The sequence below is a fragment of the Vombatus ursinus genome, unplaced genomic scaffold (assembly GCF_900497805.2).
Source record: "Vombatus ursinus unplaced genomic scaffold, bare-nosed wombat genome assembly UNPS02014449.1, whole genome shotgun sequence".
Taxonomy (NCBI): domain Eukaryota; kingdom Metazoa; phylum Chordata; class Mammalia; order Diprotodontia; family Vombatidae; genus Vombatus; species Vombatus ursinus.
Window position 1 is genome coordinate 625,112 of NW_020954227.1, and position 17,212 is coordinate 642,323.

Below are 17,212 nucleotides of genomic sequence, written 5' to 3' on the forward strand. Positions count from 1 at the left end.
TGAGCAGTAAAAATAAATATGAGTAGGGGCCAAACAGGTGACCTCCTGGGACAATTGGAGAAGATCTCAAGAAAAGTGAGGTTTGGTCTGTGTGAAGAATAAACACCTCCAGGCTAGGTCCTAGGTTGCCTAAACAACAAGTTGAAAGCCCTGGAGTTAGTTGGATTGAGTGGCTGCCTGGGCCCCAGACAGGGGAACTTTTACCTCTTGGACATTGAGGGATATTGGGTGTCTGAGTTGGGAAAGATCAAAAGAACCTCTGCTGACAAAGAACACCAGATCCATCTGTGCTGTGGAAACACTGTTGGGGGTCAAGAAGAAACTAGCACATGTCTGGTGAGTGCAGAAGCAGTGGGGTGGGGACTCCACTAGCTGTGGGCACTTACAGGAGTCTAGAGGTCTTGGTTCTAGTTCCAGGTCAGAGGAGAGAACTGAAGGAGGATCTGAGGCTAGAGGCACCATCCACCATGCCCCAGGAATAGAGGTGATTATAAAAACTAAGCTACTACAAATTAATTAATTAATTAATTAATATATTTACTTATTTATTTACATTTCTATTAGATTTTCACATTAGTCATGTTGTAAGGAAGAATTATAACCAATAGGAGGAACTGCAAGACAGAAGAAGTAAAACAAAAGAGAAGGGAAAAAAAGAGTAAAGAGTATGCCTCAATCTTCATTCAAACTTCATAGTTATTTCTCTGGATGTGGATAGCATTTTCTGTCATGAAACTATTGGAGATGTCTTAGATTCTTGCATTGCTGAGAAGGGCTAAGTTTATCAATATTAGTCATCGCACAATGTAGCTGTTACTGTGTACAGTGTTCTCCCACTTCTGCTCACTTCACTCAGCATCAGTCCATACAAGTCTTTCCAAGTTTTTCTGAGGTCCATTTACTCATCATTTCTTATAGCACAATAGTATTCCATTACATTCATATACTAGAACTTGTTCAGTCATTCCCCAATTGATGGACATCTCCTCAATTTCCAATTCTTTGCCACAAGAGAAAGCTGCTATAAATATTTTTGTACATGTGGGTCCTTTTCCCATTTCTGTGATCTCTTTGGGATACAGCCCTAGAGGTGCTATTACTGGGTCAAAGGGTATGCACATACTTATAGCCCTTTGGGCATAGTTCCAAATTGCTCTCCAAAATGGTTGGATCAGTTCACAACTCCACCAACAATGCATTGGTGTTCCAATTTTCCCACATCTTCTCCAACATTTATCATTTTCCTGTTTTGTCATGTTGGCCAATCTGATAGGTGAGATGTAGTACCTCAGAGTTGTTTTGATTTGCATTTCTCTAATCAATAGTGATTTAGAGCACTTTTTCATATGACTGTAGATAGCTTTAATTTCTCATTAAGATTAATTTACTTGTTGGCTATCTAATTTTAAAAATTACAATTCATTAATCATATCTTTTCTGTTTTGTTAATTTTTTTAAGAATATAATTTTTCATCTGATATCTAGTTCAGAAGAGTCTCAGAAATTTTGGTTTGTTGTCATATAATTTTCTTTGTCTTTCACATAGTTATTGATTTTATGATTTGTTATTTGACCAAATTTTGCTTAGGACTTCATCAAATCTACATTTAGGTCTGTCTTTTGCTCATATCCTTTGATCATTTATCAATTGGGGAATGACTTGTATTCTTATAAATTTGATTCATTTATAAGGTAGGCTGTATTTATTCCTATACTCTCTAGTGTTTTTAATAGGAATGGGTGCTATACTTTGTCAAAAAGCTTTTTTTCTGAATCTATTGAGATAATTATGTGATATCTATTGGTTTTGTAATTGATATGGTCAATAATGCTAATAATTCTCCTTATGTTGAACCAGCCCTATATTCCTAGTGTAGATCCCACCTGATTATAGAGTATTATTTTTGTGATAAGTTCCTGTAATCTCTTTGATAATATTTTATTTAAAAGTTTTGGATAAATATTCATTGGGGAAATTGGTCTATAATTTTCTTTTTCAGTTTTAGCTCTTCCTAGTTTAGGCATCAGCACCATATTTGTGTCATAAAAGGAAGTTAGTAGAACCCCTTCAATTATTTTTACAAATAGTTTATATAGTATTGGAATTAATTGTTCTTCAGATATTTGGTAGAATTCACTTGTACTTTATTTCCTCTTCTGTTAATCTGGGAAATTTATATTTTGGTAAATATTCATCCATTTCACTTAGACTGTCAGATTTATTGGCATAATGTTGGGCAAAACAGCTCCTAATTATTCCTTTAATTTCCTTTTCACTGGTGATGAATACACCCTTTTCATTTTTCATACTGGTAATTTGGTTTGGTATATACATATATGTATATGTGTATGTATATCTATTTGTGTGTATACACACACACACACACACACACAGAGGGAGAGAGAGAGAGAGAGAGAGAGAGAGAGAGAGAGAAAACACCCTAAGTACTGCTTTGGTTGCATTCCATAAATTTTGGTATGTTGTCTTACTGTTGTCATTACTGTTATTCTCTTTGATGAAGTTATTGTTTCTGTGTTTCTATTGTTCTATATGTTCTGTTGTTGTTTGACTCACTCATTCTTTAGGATTAGATTATTTAGTTTCCAACTAATTTTTAGTACATCTTTCCATGGCCTTTTTACATGTGGTTTTTATTGCATCATGATTTGAAAAGGATGCATTTAATATTTCTCTCTTTCTGCATTGGATTGTGAGGTTTTCATGCCCTGATACATGGTCAAGTTTTCTGTAGGTGCTATGTACTGCTGAGAAAAAGGTATATTTCTTTATTTTCTCATTCAGTTTTCTTCAGAGGTCTACCATAGCTAACTTTTCTAAAATTCTCTTCACATCCTTGACTTCTTCTTTGTTTGTTTTGTAGCTAGATTTATATAGTTCTGAGAGGAGGAGGTTGAGGTCCTTCACTAGTATTGTTTTGCTGTCTATTTCTTCTTGTAACTTACCTAAATTCTCTAAGAATTTGGATGGTATACCACTTGGTGCATTTAATGTTTAGTATTGATTCATTCATTATCTATGGTACCCTTTTGCAAAATGCAGTTTCCTTCCTTGTCTCTTTTAATTACATCTATTTTTGTTTTTGTTTGGTCTGAGATCAGGGTTGCTACCCTTGCTTTTTTTTTTTTACTTCATTTGAAGCATTTATTTTATTTGTTTATGGAGTATTTGTTCTGCTCCAGCCTTTTACCTTTACTCTGTGTGTGTCTCTCTGCTTCAAATGTATTTCTTGCCAACAACGTATTGTAGGATTCTGGCTTTTAGTCCACTCTGCTATTTACTTTCATTTTATAGGAAAGTTCATACCATTCACATTGACAGTTATGTTTACTAATTGTGTACTTCCCTCCATCCTATTTCTCCCACTTTTTATACTTTTCTCTCTCCTTTCACCCTGTCCCTTCTCATTAATGTTTTGCTTCTGATCACTGTCTCCCCCAATTTGCTCTCCCTTCTATCATCCACACTTTCTTTTCTTTCCCCTTTCCCCTCTTATTTTTGCCCTCCCTTCTATCAATTTCTCCCACCCCTTTTCTTTTCCCTTTCCCCTCCTACTTCACTATAGGGTAAGATATATTTCTATACCCAGCTGAGTGTCTATATTATTCCCTCTTTTAGCCAAATCCAAATGAGAGTAAGGTTTAAACAATGTTTATGCCTCCCTTTCCCCCCTCTACTGTAATATGTTCTTCATACCTCTTCATGGGATATAATTTACCCCATTCTGCCTCTCTCTTTCCTTTTCTCTCAGTACAATCCTTTTTTCACCCCTTAATTAATTTTTTTTATCATCACATCAAAGTCAACTTATACCCACACTCTCTAAGTATACTTCTAATTGCCCTCATAGAGATACAGTTCTTAAGAGTTACAAGTATCATCTTCCCATATAGGGATGTAAATAGCTTAACCTTTTGGAATACCATGGTTTTTTTCCTGTTCATGTTTTTATGCTTCTTTTGAGTCTTGTATTTGGAGATCACATTTTCTATTCAGCTCTGGCCTTTTCACCAGGAAAATTTGAAAGTCCACTATTTCATTGAATGTCCATCTTTTCCCCCTGAAAGATTATGCTCACTTTTGCTGGGTAGTTGATTCTTGGTTGTAAGGCAAGCTCTTTTGCCTTCCAGAATATCATATTCCAAGCTCTCTGATCCTTTAATGTAGAAACTACTAAGTTCTGTGTACTCTTGACTGTCACTCCTTGATATTTGAATTGTTTCTTTCTGGCTGCTTGCTGTACTTTCTCCTTGACCTGATAATTTTGGAATTTGGCTACAATATTCCTTGGTGTTTTCAATTTGGGATCTCTTTCAGAAGGTGATTGGTGGATTCTCTTGATGACTATTTTACTCTCTGGTTCTAGGAACTCAGGGAAGTTTTCCTTGATAATTTCTTGAAAGATGCTGTCAATGCTCTTTTTTTGATCATGGCTTTCAGGTAGTACCATAATTCTTATGTTATGGCTCCTGTATCTATTTTCCAGGTCAGTTTATTTTTCTAGTGAAGTATTTTACATTTTCTTCTATTTTTTCATTCTTTTGATTTTTTTTGACTGATTCTTGATGTTTCATAAAGTCGTTAACTTCCACTTGCTCAATTCTAATTTTTAGGGAATTGCTTTCTTCATTTAGCTTTTGTACCTCCTTTTCCATTTAGCCAATTCTACTTTTTTTTTTGGCTAGGCAATGGGGTTAAGTGACTTGCCCAAGGTCACACAGCTAGTTAAGTGTTAAGTGTCTGAGGCCAGGTTTGAACTCAGGTCCCCCTGACTCTATCCACTGCACTACCTAGCTGCCTCAACCAATTCTACTTTTAAAGAAATAGTTTTCTTCACTAGATTTTTTCCATTTGGCCAATTCTATTTTTTAAGGAGTTGTTTTCTTCAGTCAATATTTGTGCTTCCTTTTCCAAGCTATTGACATCCAAAATACTCAAGCCATGGAAGAGCTCAAAAAGAATTTTAAAAATCAAGTAAGAGAGGTAGAGGAAAAACTGAAAAGAGAAATGAGAGTAATGCAAGATAATAATTAAAAATGAGTCAACAGTTTAATAAAGAGGGCACAAAAATACTGAAGAAAATAATATCTTAAAAACCAGAATAGGTCAAATGTTAAAAGAGGCACAAAAATCCAATGAAGAGAAGAATGCCTTGAAAAGTAGAATTGGCTAATGGAAAAAGATATACAAAAATTTGCTGAAGAAAACAATTCCTTAAAAAATAGAATAGGCCAAATGGAAAAGGAGATACAAAAGTTCAATATAGAAAATAATTCCCTAATAAGTAGAACTGACCAAGTGGAAGCTAATGACTCCATGAGACATCAAATAATAAAAATTTTTTTTCAAAAATTTAAAAATGGAAGAAACATGTAAACTACTTCTTTGGAAAAATAACTGACATGGAAAATTGATTCAGAAGAGAAAATGTAAGAATTATTGGACTACCTGAAAAACATGATAAAAAAAAAGCCTATACATCTTCTGTCAAGAAATTATCAAGGAAAACTTCCCTGATAGCCCAGAACCAGAGGGTAAAATAGACATAAAAAAATCCACTGGTCACCTCCTGAAACACATCCCCAAATCAAAACTCCCAGAAATATTATAGCCAAATTCTAGGTCAAGGAGAAAATATTACAAGCAGCCAAAAAGAAGCAATGCAAATATTGCGGAGCCACACTCAGAATAACACAAAATTTAGCAGTTTCTACATTAAAGGATTGGAGAGCTTGGGATATGCTATTTTGGAGGGCAAAGGAGCTAGGATTATGAAAAAGAATCACCTACCCAACAAAAAAAGCTCAAGGGAAAAAATGAAATAGAGCACTTTCAAGCACTCCTGTTGAAAAGACCAGAGCTGAATAGAAAATTTGACTTTCCAATACAACACTCAAGAGAAGCATAAAAAGGTAAACAGGAAAGAGAAATCATAAGGAATTAAATAAAGTTAAGCTGTTTATATTCCTACATGAGAAGATGATACTTCCAACTGCTAAAAATGTTCTCATTACTAGGGCAGTTAGAAGGAGTATACATAAACACGTGTGTGAGTTGAATAGGATGGGATGATTATATGAAAAAATAAAATTAAGAATGAGAAAGAGGAATGTACTGGTAGAAGGAGAATGGGAGAGGCAGAATGGGGATAAATTATCTGACATAAAAGGACTGAAAAGAGCTTTTACAACAGAGGGAATGATGGGAAAGTTGGGGGGAACATGTGAATTGTTAACAAAACACTTTTGAGGATGGACAGGGTGAAAGGGGAGGAAGAATAGGATAAATGGGGGGAAATAGGATAGAGGAAAACACAAAGTAATCATAACTATGATAAAATTGTTATATCAGGTTTCTCTGATATAGACATAATTTCTCAAATATATAGAAAACTGAGTCAAATTTATAAAAATAAGAGGCATTCCCCAATTGATTAATAGTCAAAGGATATGAACAGGCAGTTTTCCAAAGAAGAAATCAAAGTTGTCTATAGTCTTATGAATAAAGGCTCTAAATTACTATTGAGTAGAGAAATGCAAATTAAAACACCACTAAGCTACCACCCCACAGTTATCAGATTGGCTGATATGACAGAAAAGGAAAATGACAAATGTTGGAGGGGGTGTGGAAAAATTGAGACACTAACCCACTGCTGATGAAGTTGTATACTGATTCAACCATTCTGCAGAACAATTTAGAACTATTCCCAAAGAGCTATAAAACCATGCATACCTTTTGACCCAGCAATAAGGTCTATATCCCTAAGAGATAAAAAACAAAAAAGGAAAAGGACCTACACATGCAAAAAATATTTATAGCAGCTCTTTTAGTTGTGGCAAAGAATTGGAAATTGAGGGGATGTCCATCATTTGAGGAGTGACTGAACAAGATGCTGTATATGATTGTGATGGAATACTATTGTGCTATAAGAAATGATGAACTCTCAGAAAAACCTGGAAGGCCTTACATGAGCTGATGCTGAGTGAAGTGAGCAGAACCAGGAGAACATTGTATACAGCAACAGCAATATTGTACAATGATCAACTGTGAATAGTCATTCCCAGGAATACAGTGATCCTAGACAACTCTGAAAGATTTATGATGAAAAATGCTATTCATATCCAGAGGAAGAACTGGTGGAGTCTGAATGCAAGTTGAACATAATTTTTCTTTACTTTTGTTTTTTTTTTTCTTGTTTAGTTTAGTTTTTTTTTTTTTGGTCAGTGATTTCTTTTCTGATTTCTTTTTTTTTCTTTTTTGCACTTAATAGTATTTGTTTTTCAATTACTTGTAAAGATAGTTTTCAACATTCATTTTTGTAAGATTGTGAGTTCTAAAATTTTCTCTCTTCCTCCCTTTCTTTCCTCCTTCCCAGGACAGCAAGCAATCTGATATAGGTTATACATGTACATATTTCCACATTAGTCATGTTGTAAAAGAAGAATCAGAATGAAAGGGAAAAGCCACAAAACACAAAAAAAGTGAAATTGTATACTTAGATCTGCATTTGGACTCCATAGTTCTTTCTCTGGATGTGGATAGCATTTTCCATCATGAGTCTTCTGGAACTGTCTTACATCATTGTATTACTGAGGTCAGTCAATCATAGTTGATCATCACATAATGTTGCTGTTACTGTGTGCAATGTTCTCTTAGTTCTGCTCACTTCACTCAGCATCAGTTCATGTAAGTCTTTCCAGGTTTTTCTGAAATCTACCTGTTCATCATTTCTTATAGCACATTAGTATTCCATTACATTCATATACCACAGCTTGTTCAGCCATTCCCCAATTGATGGGCATCCCCTCAATTTCTAATTCTTGGCCACTACAAAAAGAGCTGCTATAAATATTTTTATAGATGTAGGTCCTTTTATCTTTTTTATGATCTCTTTGGAAAATATGGTCTGTGATTTCTTTTACATGACTAACATGGAAAAGTGTTTTGTATGACTACACATGTATAACATATCAAATTGCTTGACTTCTCAATGAGGAGGGGAGGGAAGGGAGCAAGGGAAAGAATTTGGAACTCAAAATTTTAAAATGGATGTTAAAAATTATTTTTACATATAATGGGAGGAAAAGTAAAACATTAAATTTAACAATATTCCCTTAAAGGAGAAATCCTTGAAGGGACAGAAAGACTCAGGGAAAAAGCCAACATGTAAAGGAACAAGTATTGTGATCATATCCCTATCCCATTAATTAGACTAGGGTCTTTTAGGGATTTCCCTTTTAGCAAGATCTAGGATTCACTCTCTGGGTTGAGCTGAGATATCACAAAAAAGAGCTCTTTCACTATATTTATTGTCTGGTATATTTTTTCATCTATATACTTTCTCTGATTTTCTTTGCTTTTATTGCTTTAGGTAAAGAGATTTGTTATACATATTTTTTTGTGGAACTGATATTTGGTAGGAAAGGAGTCAAGTGTTGGAGAGCTAGCTTGGGGGACAATATCCCTATTAAGGGATACTGATCAGAAGCATAGCTTAAACTTAAAAATTATCTCCACTCAACTGACAATATTTAGGGGAATGGATATATTTTTGAACCTGGAACCCTTTCTCTAAGTGACCAGCCTCTAGCTCCAACCTTCTATTTCCCCCCCTGTGATGAATCAAAGTCTCCCTTGGAGAAGACATAGATTCTCTTCCCTTAAGGGCTCACAAACTCTGCCCCTCATGCAGGATGGAACATTGAGTAATCAATCTCCGTCAGTGAAGAGATTCTTATACAAAGAACTTTGAACCAAGGGTTATAAAACAAAATTCATTTGGAGGAACAAAAAATCTAGACTAACCCAGAAAATTATAAAAAGGTAGAAATGAATGAAGGGGAAATAGCACTTCCATAGCTTCAAAATTTTAAAGCCTTAATCGTCATACTGCTCCAAAAAGCAGAAAAAAAGATCAGAAAAATGGACTAGACAGAAAAGAATAAAACATAATAGAAGTCAACTACCTTTGTGTTTGATAAACTTGAAAACTTAAATTATCTAGGATCAAATCTACCCATTTTGCCCTAAGCTCTGCTGACCTCCAATCTGCTATTTCCAACTACTCTTCAGACATTTTGAAATTGATGTTCAGTTTATAATCTCAGCATGTCCAAAATGGGACTCATTGTCTTTCCCCCATAAATCCTCTACCCCTCTTATCTTCCTCACTACTGTTGAGGGTTTCACATTCTCCTAGTCATCTAGACTTGCAACCTGGGCATCATCCTCAACTCCTCACTATCTCAACCCCCGTTATCCAATCTGTTACTATGGCCTCTTGATTTCACCTTTGCGACATATTCCATTCAGCTGCCAAAGTGATTTTCCTAACACAGGTCTAGTCATGTTACTCATACTTAACAAAACTCCAGTGGTTCCATATCACCTCTAGGATCAAGCACAAAATCTTTTGTTTGGTATTCAAAGCCCTTTATAACCTGTCGCCAGTGTTCTTATACCTTATTCCTCACCACATATTCTTTGATCTAGTGAAACTGACCTCCTTGTTCCTCTAACAAGACACTATTTCTCAGCTACAAGCATTTTCTTCAGATGTTCTCCATGCCTGGAATGCTCTCCATCTATATCCACTGGCTTCCCTGGCTTCTTTCAGGTCTCAACTAAATTCCCACATTTCTACAGGAAACCTTTCCCAGCCCTTCTTAATCCTAGTGCTTTACCTTTCTTATTTCTTCTTTTTTCCTGTACATAGCTTGTTTATACATGCTTGTTTGCTTGTTGTCTCCCAACTAGATTGTGAGCCCTTTTAAAGGAGGGTCTGTCTTTTGTCTTTTTTTTTTTAATCTTCAATGCCTGGCACCATAGTAGGTGTTTAATAAATATTGATCGATTGATTGATTAGGAAATAATTCTCTCCTTATAGATGTTGCCTGGCAAGTTTAAAGCAATTCAACAGAAATTAAGTTTGGGCTAATGCCTCACAGAACATTCCACCTTCTGGAAATTTTGCTACAAGAACTCAATCTTTTTATAAACAGAATTAAGATTCAAAATGTTTGATATGGATGTGTCAGAATTTAATTAAACACAATTCTCAGTTCCTTAAGCAACTGGATGGTCCTTTACAGACTTACTTGCCTATTTCAAATAAAGAGGCTATTGGGATTATGTTGCAGGTTACTGCAGAACTGTAATGACAGTTTGAATGTTGTACTTCCTATGAGAATGCTTGAGGTATTTTTATCAGAGAACACATATTTACCTGTTTTGCAACATGCCAGTTATGTGGCATCATTAATTGAATAAATTTTGTACTATGTGATTTAAAGAGGATATTATAGATCCCTTTATTTGTTAATTAATAATAAGCTTCCATCAAATATTGAATATTCTGATGTATCTTAAGTTCCTATGACAAAAATTCTACAGGAGAACATTCTGAAACCATTGCACTTTATTTATAGCTCCTGTCCAGAAGGTATAAGACAACAGATTTTTGCAGCCTTCAGAGAGGAGTTTCTAGCAGCACCTTTCACAGATCAAAATTTTAATTTTGTCACTCCAACAATAATGATGTACAAACCATTTTCCCATACAAACTGTTTCTGAATGCATTGTTGTTAACAGAGAGTAGATGTTAAAAAAAAAAGGTGACAGAGCACCATGGATTTTATACTTCATTTTAGCTATTGATGAAATGTATTTGGGGACACTCTCTGAGGAAGGACTATTTGTGTATTTAAGAGTATTCTAGACCCTTCTTTTTTAGTTACCTATTTCAACTGTTGGTACAAACTGTCAAGATACTACCAGTGACCCTGAAGATGAAGAGATTGATAGCATGATGACCAGACCTGGAGATGGTAGATTATCAGTGCAGTATATAACAGAAGAATGTCTGAAAAGTTGGATACAAACCAACAAATACCCTACTAAAATATGGTGTGAAGGGATTCAGCCAATGAAGATGTATTACATGATATCATCTATCTGCTACACACTAATGGCACAACACTGAATGATGGTGCCAAGATTCAGGCTTCTCTACAGATCAACCTTTAATGCCTGGTTTCTGAGACACCTTTGGTATCTAATATCATTGATGACAACCTGGATGATTGTAGGGTGCGTTGTATCATTGCTTCAGGTTATAACAAGAGGTTCTCCTATGTCTTTAGAAGATTCCAGCTGAACCATCCCATTCTTTTACCTTTTTAGCTCCTTATTTAGTCATTTGCTAATTTCCATATATGATAATGAATTCTTCAATGATGCAATAGAAGTTATAGTTCAAAGACCATCATCAATGGTGCCTTTTACATTATAAGAGCTTATAATATTATTACGATGCCTTCAAGATGCAAGCTGAGGAATCATAAAACTGGCTTATCCTGAAACCAAACCAGAACTTTGTGGAGAATATATTGTAGCATTTAAAAGTATGGGAGTTTCAATTAATACTGAAATGCAGCAATGTATGTAAATGGAACAAAATAGTGGATTGAGTTATTCAAGGTTATCACCAATCTAGTAAAAATGATGAAGTCCAGAGACACAAGATGAAATTTTTGTCCACCAAATCACCGGCTGTCATAATCAGAGAATATTAAGGCAAATAGGTTTATGTAGCTCTATGTGCCATTCGCTGGACATGTATGGAAAGTTCAAAGAATGGGAATAGGTCCATGGCAATCTACTCTGGATGGTTTGGAAGCAGTACTACTCTCAGTACCTGAGGAAAGGCAGCTTGTGTTTCTCACAGAATTGCCCTTTGTAGCTCCATTTGAAGAAAGAATAAAGATCTTTCAAAGATTAATCTATGCAACTGAACAAGAAGTTCAAGGACATGGTCATTTCTGGATAGAATTAATGTTACAATCTGAAGAAATTGTATTTATAAAGACTCTTATGATAAGCTTTCCCCAGAAAATCAGCCTGATTTGAAAAAGTACATTTGTGTGCACTTAATGCTTACAACCTGGATGAAGCTGACATTGATGGTGGTGGCATGTTTAGTTCCCGAATGAACTACTGAAATCAGGGTTTAATCCCAAATGAGGGTTTTTTTTAAGACCACCAATGAAGGGCTTCTATATTCTAACCCTGTTGCATAGATAGTTGTTGGAGATTCTTTTGCCATGCGTTACTACTTTCTTGGCAGAATGCTGGGAAAGGTAAAGATTTTATTTTATATTGTAATGAATGTGAAAACCTGTGTTTAATTTGGGAAGTATTTTCTCAGAAAGTGTTGAAAAATATTGGATTTCTTTGTCATTGACCTAACCTACAGATTTTTGCTTAAAACCAAGCATTTCTGTCTTTACCTAAATTTATATGAAATACTAAAATGATTATTATTGAGAAACATTTAAGTGCTTTAGAAAAAAACTAATGAAATGAATCCATGAAAGCCAGACCAGAAATACTTCATGTGGCTTTCATCAAATGTTTAATTTATATGCTAGTATGATAGAAATCATGTTCTCCCTTACCTCCAAAATAAAAATTAAAAAAAAAACCCTATGGATAGGAGGAGAGTTCTTGAATAAGATTGTTTAAATGGACAATTTTGGTTATATATAAAATTGAAAATCTTTTGCAAAGCAAGATCATTGTGACTGTAAATTAGAAAGGGAATAGTAAATTGGAGAAAATTCTACAGCAGATTTTTCCGATAAAGATCTTATGTTCAAGATATATATAGGGAATTGATACAAATGTATAAGAACTACAATTGTTCTTTACTAGACAAATGGTTAAAAGATATGAATATGTAAATTTTCAAAAAAATGAATGTACACTATCACAACATTTTTAAAACATGATTCAAATAGCTAGTATTAGGATAAGTGCAAATTAAAACAACATATGTCAATTAATTATACAACCTTGTTGATCTAATTTCTCCAGATCTTTTATTTGTATTTGGGGCCAGCACACACATGGACCAGTACAAATTTCAAAAACTAAGCTGGGAATTGTTGGAGGGGATGTGAGAAGATAGGCACACAAATGCCTATGAAGTTGTGGGGTTGACCAGCTATTCTCATAAGCAATTTGGATTTATACCCCCAAAATCATTCAACTGTGCATACTCTTTGATTCAGCAGTACTGCTACTAGGCATCTAAAAACAGAACAGATGAAAGACAGATGGAAAGGATTCTTGTGCACAAAAATATTTATAGTAGGAAATTTGTTGTAGGAGAAAATGTACCCAAAGTAAAGGTCCATCAATTACAGAATAGCTAAATAAATTATGGTATATGAATATATAAGAAAAGGGGGCTTGATCCCCAAGCTTCTGGCTCAGTTGATGTAGTCACAAGATATAATCATAGACAATAAGGTATTCAGGTGTTAATAAGGTGTCAGTACCCTGTACTCCCTTTAGGAAATTTGAACACCTTTCTCTAATGGAATTAGACAAAGCCTGGAAATTGAATAAGCAAATTTGCCATGCCTTTAGATTTTTGAATAGTTAAGCTTTGTGAATAGTCAGAAATGACAGTTCCAGCAATCTGAAAGTTGGAGAAGGTCAAATAAAGAGATATATGTAGTGAATACAGAGACGAATGGAGTGATCTGCTTGAGCGAAAGCCGAATGAAGTAAGCAGAGCCAAGAAAACAGTATGCACAATGACTTTTATTGTTGAATTGTTTCAGTCATGTCTGATGACTCTCTGGGATCCCTTTTGGGATTTTCTTGGCAATGATATTGGAGTGGTTTACTATTTCCTTCTCCAGTTCATTTTACAGATGAGGAAACTGAGACAAACAGGGTTAAGTAACTTGTCTAAGGTCACACAGCTAGTAAGTACTGAGGTCAGATGTGAACTCACGGAGATGAGTCATCTTGATTCCAAGCCCAGCGCTCTATCCATTATGCCGCCTAGCTGCCCTGTGCACAATGACTATAACATTGCAAATGGAAAGAACACACACATACACACACCCACACACCCACACACACACCTGAAGTCAATGTTGCAAAATTATCAGGAATAAGGATGGCTTAAAAAAAAGGGGGGGGGGGGATTTGAGAAGATACTCCCAACTAACCCCTTTGGAGAGGTGGGAAGTCCATAACTTTTGCACGTATTTTCAGATGTTTTCAATGTATTGATCAGTTATGCTGATTTTTCCTCTTCTTTTCCTTTTTTCTTTTTTGTTCTTAAAAATACTCTTTGTTATATGGGATGGTTCTCTGGGAGAAGGAAAGGAAAAGGAAGGGATACTGGGGGAAACTATGTTGATGTAAAAAAAAAAGACCTCAATGAAAACTCACTTTTTAAAAAACTGGGGGAACAACTCAGATCTTCTCTTTTTCTCCTTCCCCAAATAAGTCATGGGGTAGCACCTCGGAGTATTCCCTTTGTAAGTCAGACTGATTTCTTTCTAATAACTTCTGCAATATTCAATGTTTGTTTACTGATATCTGTTGTTTTACTGTTTCTATTATGACTATAGCAGTGATATGAGTAACTTGGATATTGCATCCTTAGAATAATGGTTTCTAACAATAAACAAACCTAGATGACTTGCCTTATTGTGGTATGAGTTCAGACAGACTGAGACCCTTATGAATTTTACATACATAAACTATAGTTTGTGACATGGCCTAAAATTTCTGAGTAATAAATCCTGAGTGCTCAGTCCCTCGTTGGAGATTTTCTAAGTTTATTTTTGTTTTAACTAAGGAGTCTGTTCAGACTTCCATTTCAATTGGTGTCCATTGAGGAATTTTCAGGTGCTCCTTTTGCAGCAAGGACCTACTAGAGTTTTTTGTTTGGACCTCTAGTTGAAATTCGCTGTGTTGCATGGATCCCTGGAGAAATTTTGGATTCCTTATGTGTTGCAAGGTCTCTGAGGAATTTTAGCAGCCTCCAAGTCCATAATACTCATGGAGAAAGCCTCTATGTTTGGGTAGTTTATAAGGACTTGCCTACTGTGGGGGGGAAAGCTAGATTTTTCTTTCTCCTTTTCACCATCATCTCCTCCTCCTCCCCCTCCTCTCCCCTTTTCTTTATTGTTTTTAGATTGGGGAAAGCTTTTGAAAGCACTAATATAGGTGAGACACTACGATAATTTTGTAAACTGATGCATGCTTTAAAAATTGTGCATGATGAATTTTGAAGTGATTGTAATTCCCAGGTCCACTAGCTATGGCAGGCTTATATGCTTGTGGAAAAATGTAAATTTCCAGATTGTTTGTGAATTATGCCACATGGACTTCACAAAAAATTATCCATGTGTATTTGCTGAAGATACTAAATATTAAAGTAAAAAAATGTAATGGGGGTGTTAATTGGGGTTTCCCCCATAGTTGGTTGATGTGGTCATTGATATAATCACAAATGACAAGGTGTTAATTCCTTAACAAGGTGTTAAGACTCTGTGATTCATTTACAATGTGTGAACACCTTTCTCTGACAGAATTAAAGAGAGCCTGGCAATGGATAAGCAAACAAATTGGCCATGTCCCTGGGGGCTTTAAATAGTTAAACCCTAGACTCAGTAGGAGAGTTAGAATTCCAGAGTTGCAAACAGTTGAAGTGAGATCCAGTATTTAGGCAAGAATTCAGCTCTTCACCTACTGAAAGGAAAGGGGATTTTTGTCTCTTCCCCAATTCTCCATTGGTCATGGCATCTGGCAAAAAGTGTGATAAAATATAATGAACAATTACTGTACCAGAATGACTGGCAAAAGGTAATAATGCAAAGAAACCTAGGAAGACTTTATGAACTGATACAGAATGCAATGAGCAGAACTAGGAGAACAATTTAGACAGTAACTGTAATCATGTAAAGGAAAATAACTTTGAAAGACTTAAGAACTTTGATGAATGTAATGAACAATTTAGGACTCCAGAAAACTGATGAAAAGCATTCTTCCCACCACTTGGCAGAAAAATGATGGAATAAATGTGCAAAATAATATATGTTTTTAAGTGTGGCCAATGTTTGTTTTGTCTACGATGGTTACAATGGAAGCCTATTATTTGAATAGCAGAAAAATGGTGGAGGAAGTAAATAGTGGGTAGTGATATAATAGAAAAAAGAAGGAAAGAAGAGTATTGATAGAATATTAAAAATAAAGAATAGAGCAAAAAAAGTTCAGAAAGGATACACAGGGGCAGTTTTGATATACTGAGTTAAATTTAATATACATTTTAAAAAACCTATGCATAATAGAACTTCAATTTCATTATCAATTATCTTTTGTTCTATTCTTTGTATATTCGAATGCTCATATCTATTGTTTTTAAAGTTGTTAATAAACAAAAAGTAATTAAAATAAATTTTTGATGAATTGAATTGGGACCTTTGAAGTCTAGTATATCCAGTCCAGTATTCTGCTGCCAATGGCATCTCCAAAGAATGTTCTGAGACAATGTATGGTTCTTTGCTTCTGATGTGAACCTTAAAGATTAGGTGCATACCATCTTCTTGAATTACCATTTATGGCTTTAACAATATGACGTTCATCCAGACAATTTTTGAATCTTGAAGTTCCTTGAAGTCCAGGCTTCAATTTTCATGAGCTCTTAAAGATTATGGGATTTAGAGATGAAAGGCATCTGGGAGATCATCTAGTCTAACATCTTGTTTTGCACATGAGGAAATGGAAGCTTAGAGAAGTGAAGGACTTTCTCTAATGTCAATTAGATAGTAAATAGCAGAGATGGGATCTTAACTTGGGTTTTCTAACCTCTCATCCATTTTTCTTTCCATTGAGCTAAATTTCCAAATGTCTTTTTTTCTGTTCCCTAGTGCTTATTGTTGCCCTCTGTACATATTGCATCTTAAATGGTAACTGACTAAAATAACTATTGATTCTTTGTATCAGTGGCTGTTTTCTTTCAAAAAAAAAAAAACCTAACAATAAGCTCAACATTGACCCATCATCTTAGATATGGCTTTATTTAGTCATTATTTTTCTGAGACTCATAATATTTTGCTTCCTCTATAATTCTGTTATGGGGGTTTGATGAATGCTTAGATTACCTAAGGTGGCGTTATTCATGTAGAAGGTGATCAGGGACTTGTTTCTGGGGGATTGGAGAAATGTCAACATGCAAGTACAGTCTGTGTACCAAGGGTTTGGAAGCAGTCTTTTTCCATGGGCTACATAGCCAGAAAAGCCTTCATCTTTAAAAATGACCAACATCTGAGCATTGTCAGGACTTTTTCTGACTGAGGGTGAAAGAGTGACTTCTTCACTCATAGA

The 17,212-nt window shown here is 35.1% G+C and overlaps 1 pseudogene; it reads left to right on the forward strand.

Moving 5' to 3' along the window:
* LOC114042431 overlaps nt 1-17,212 on the forward strand; it is a 49,704-nt pseudogene that overhangs the window by 25,229 nt on the left and 7,263 nt on the right.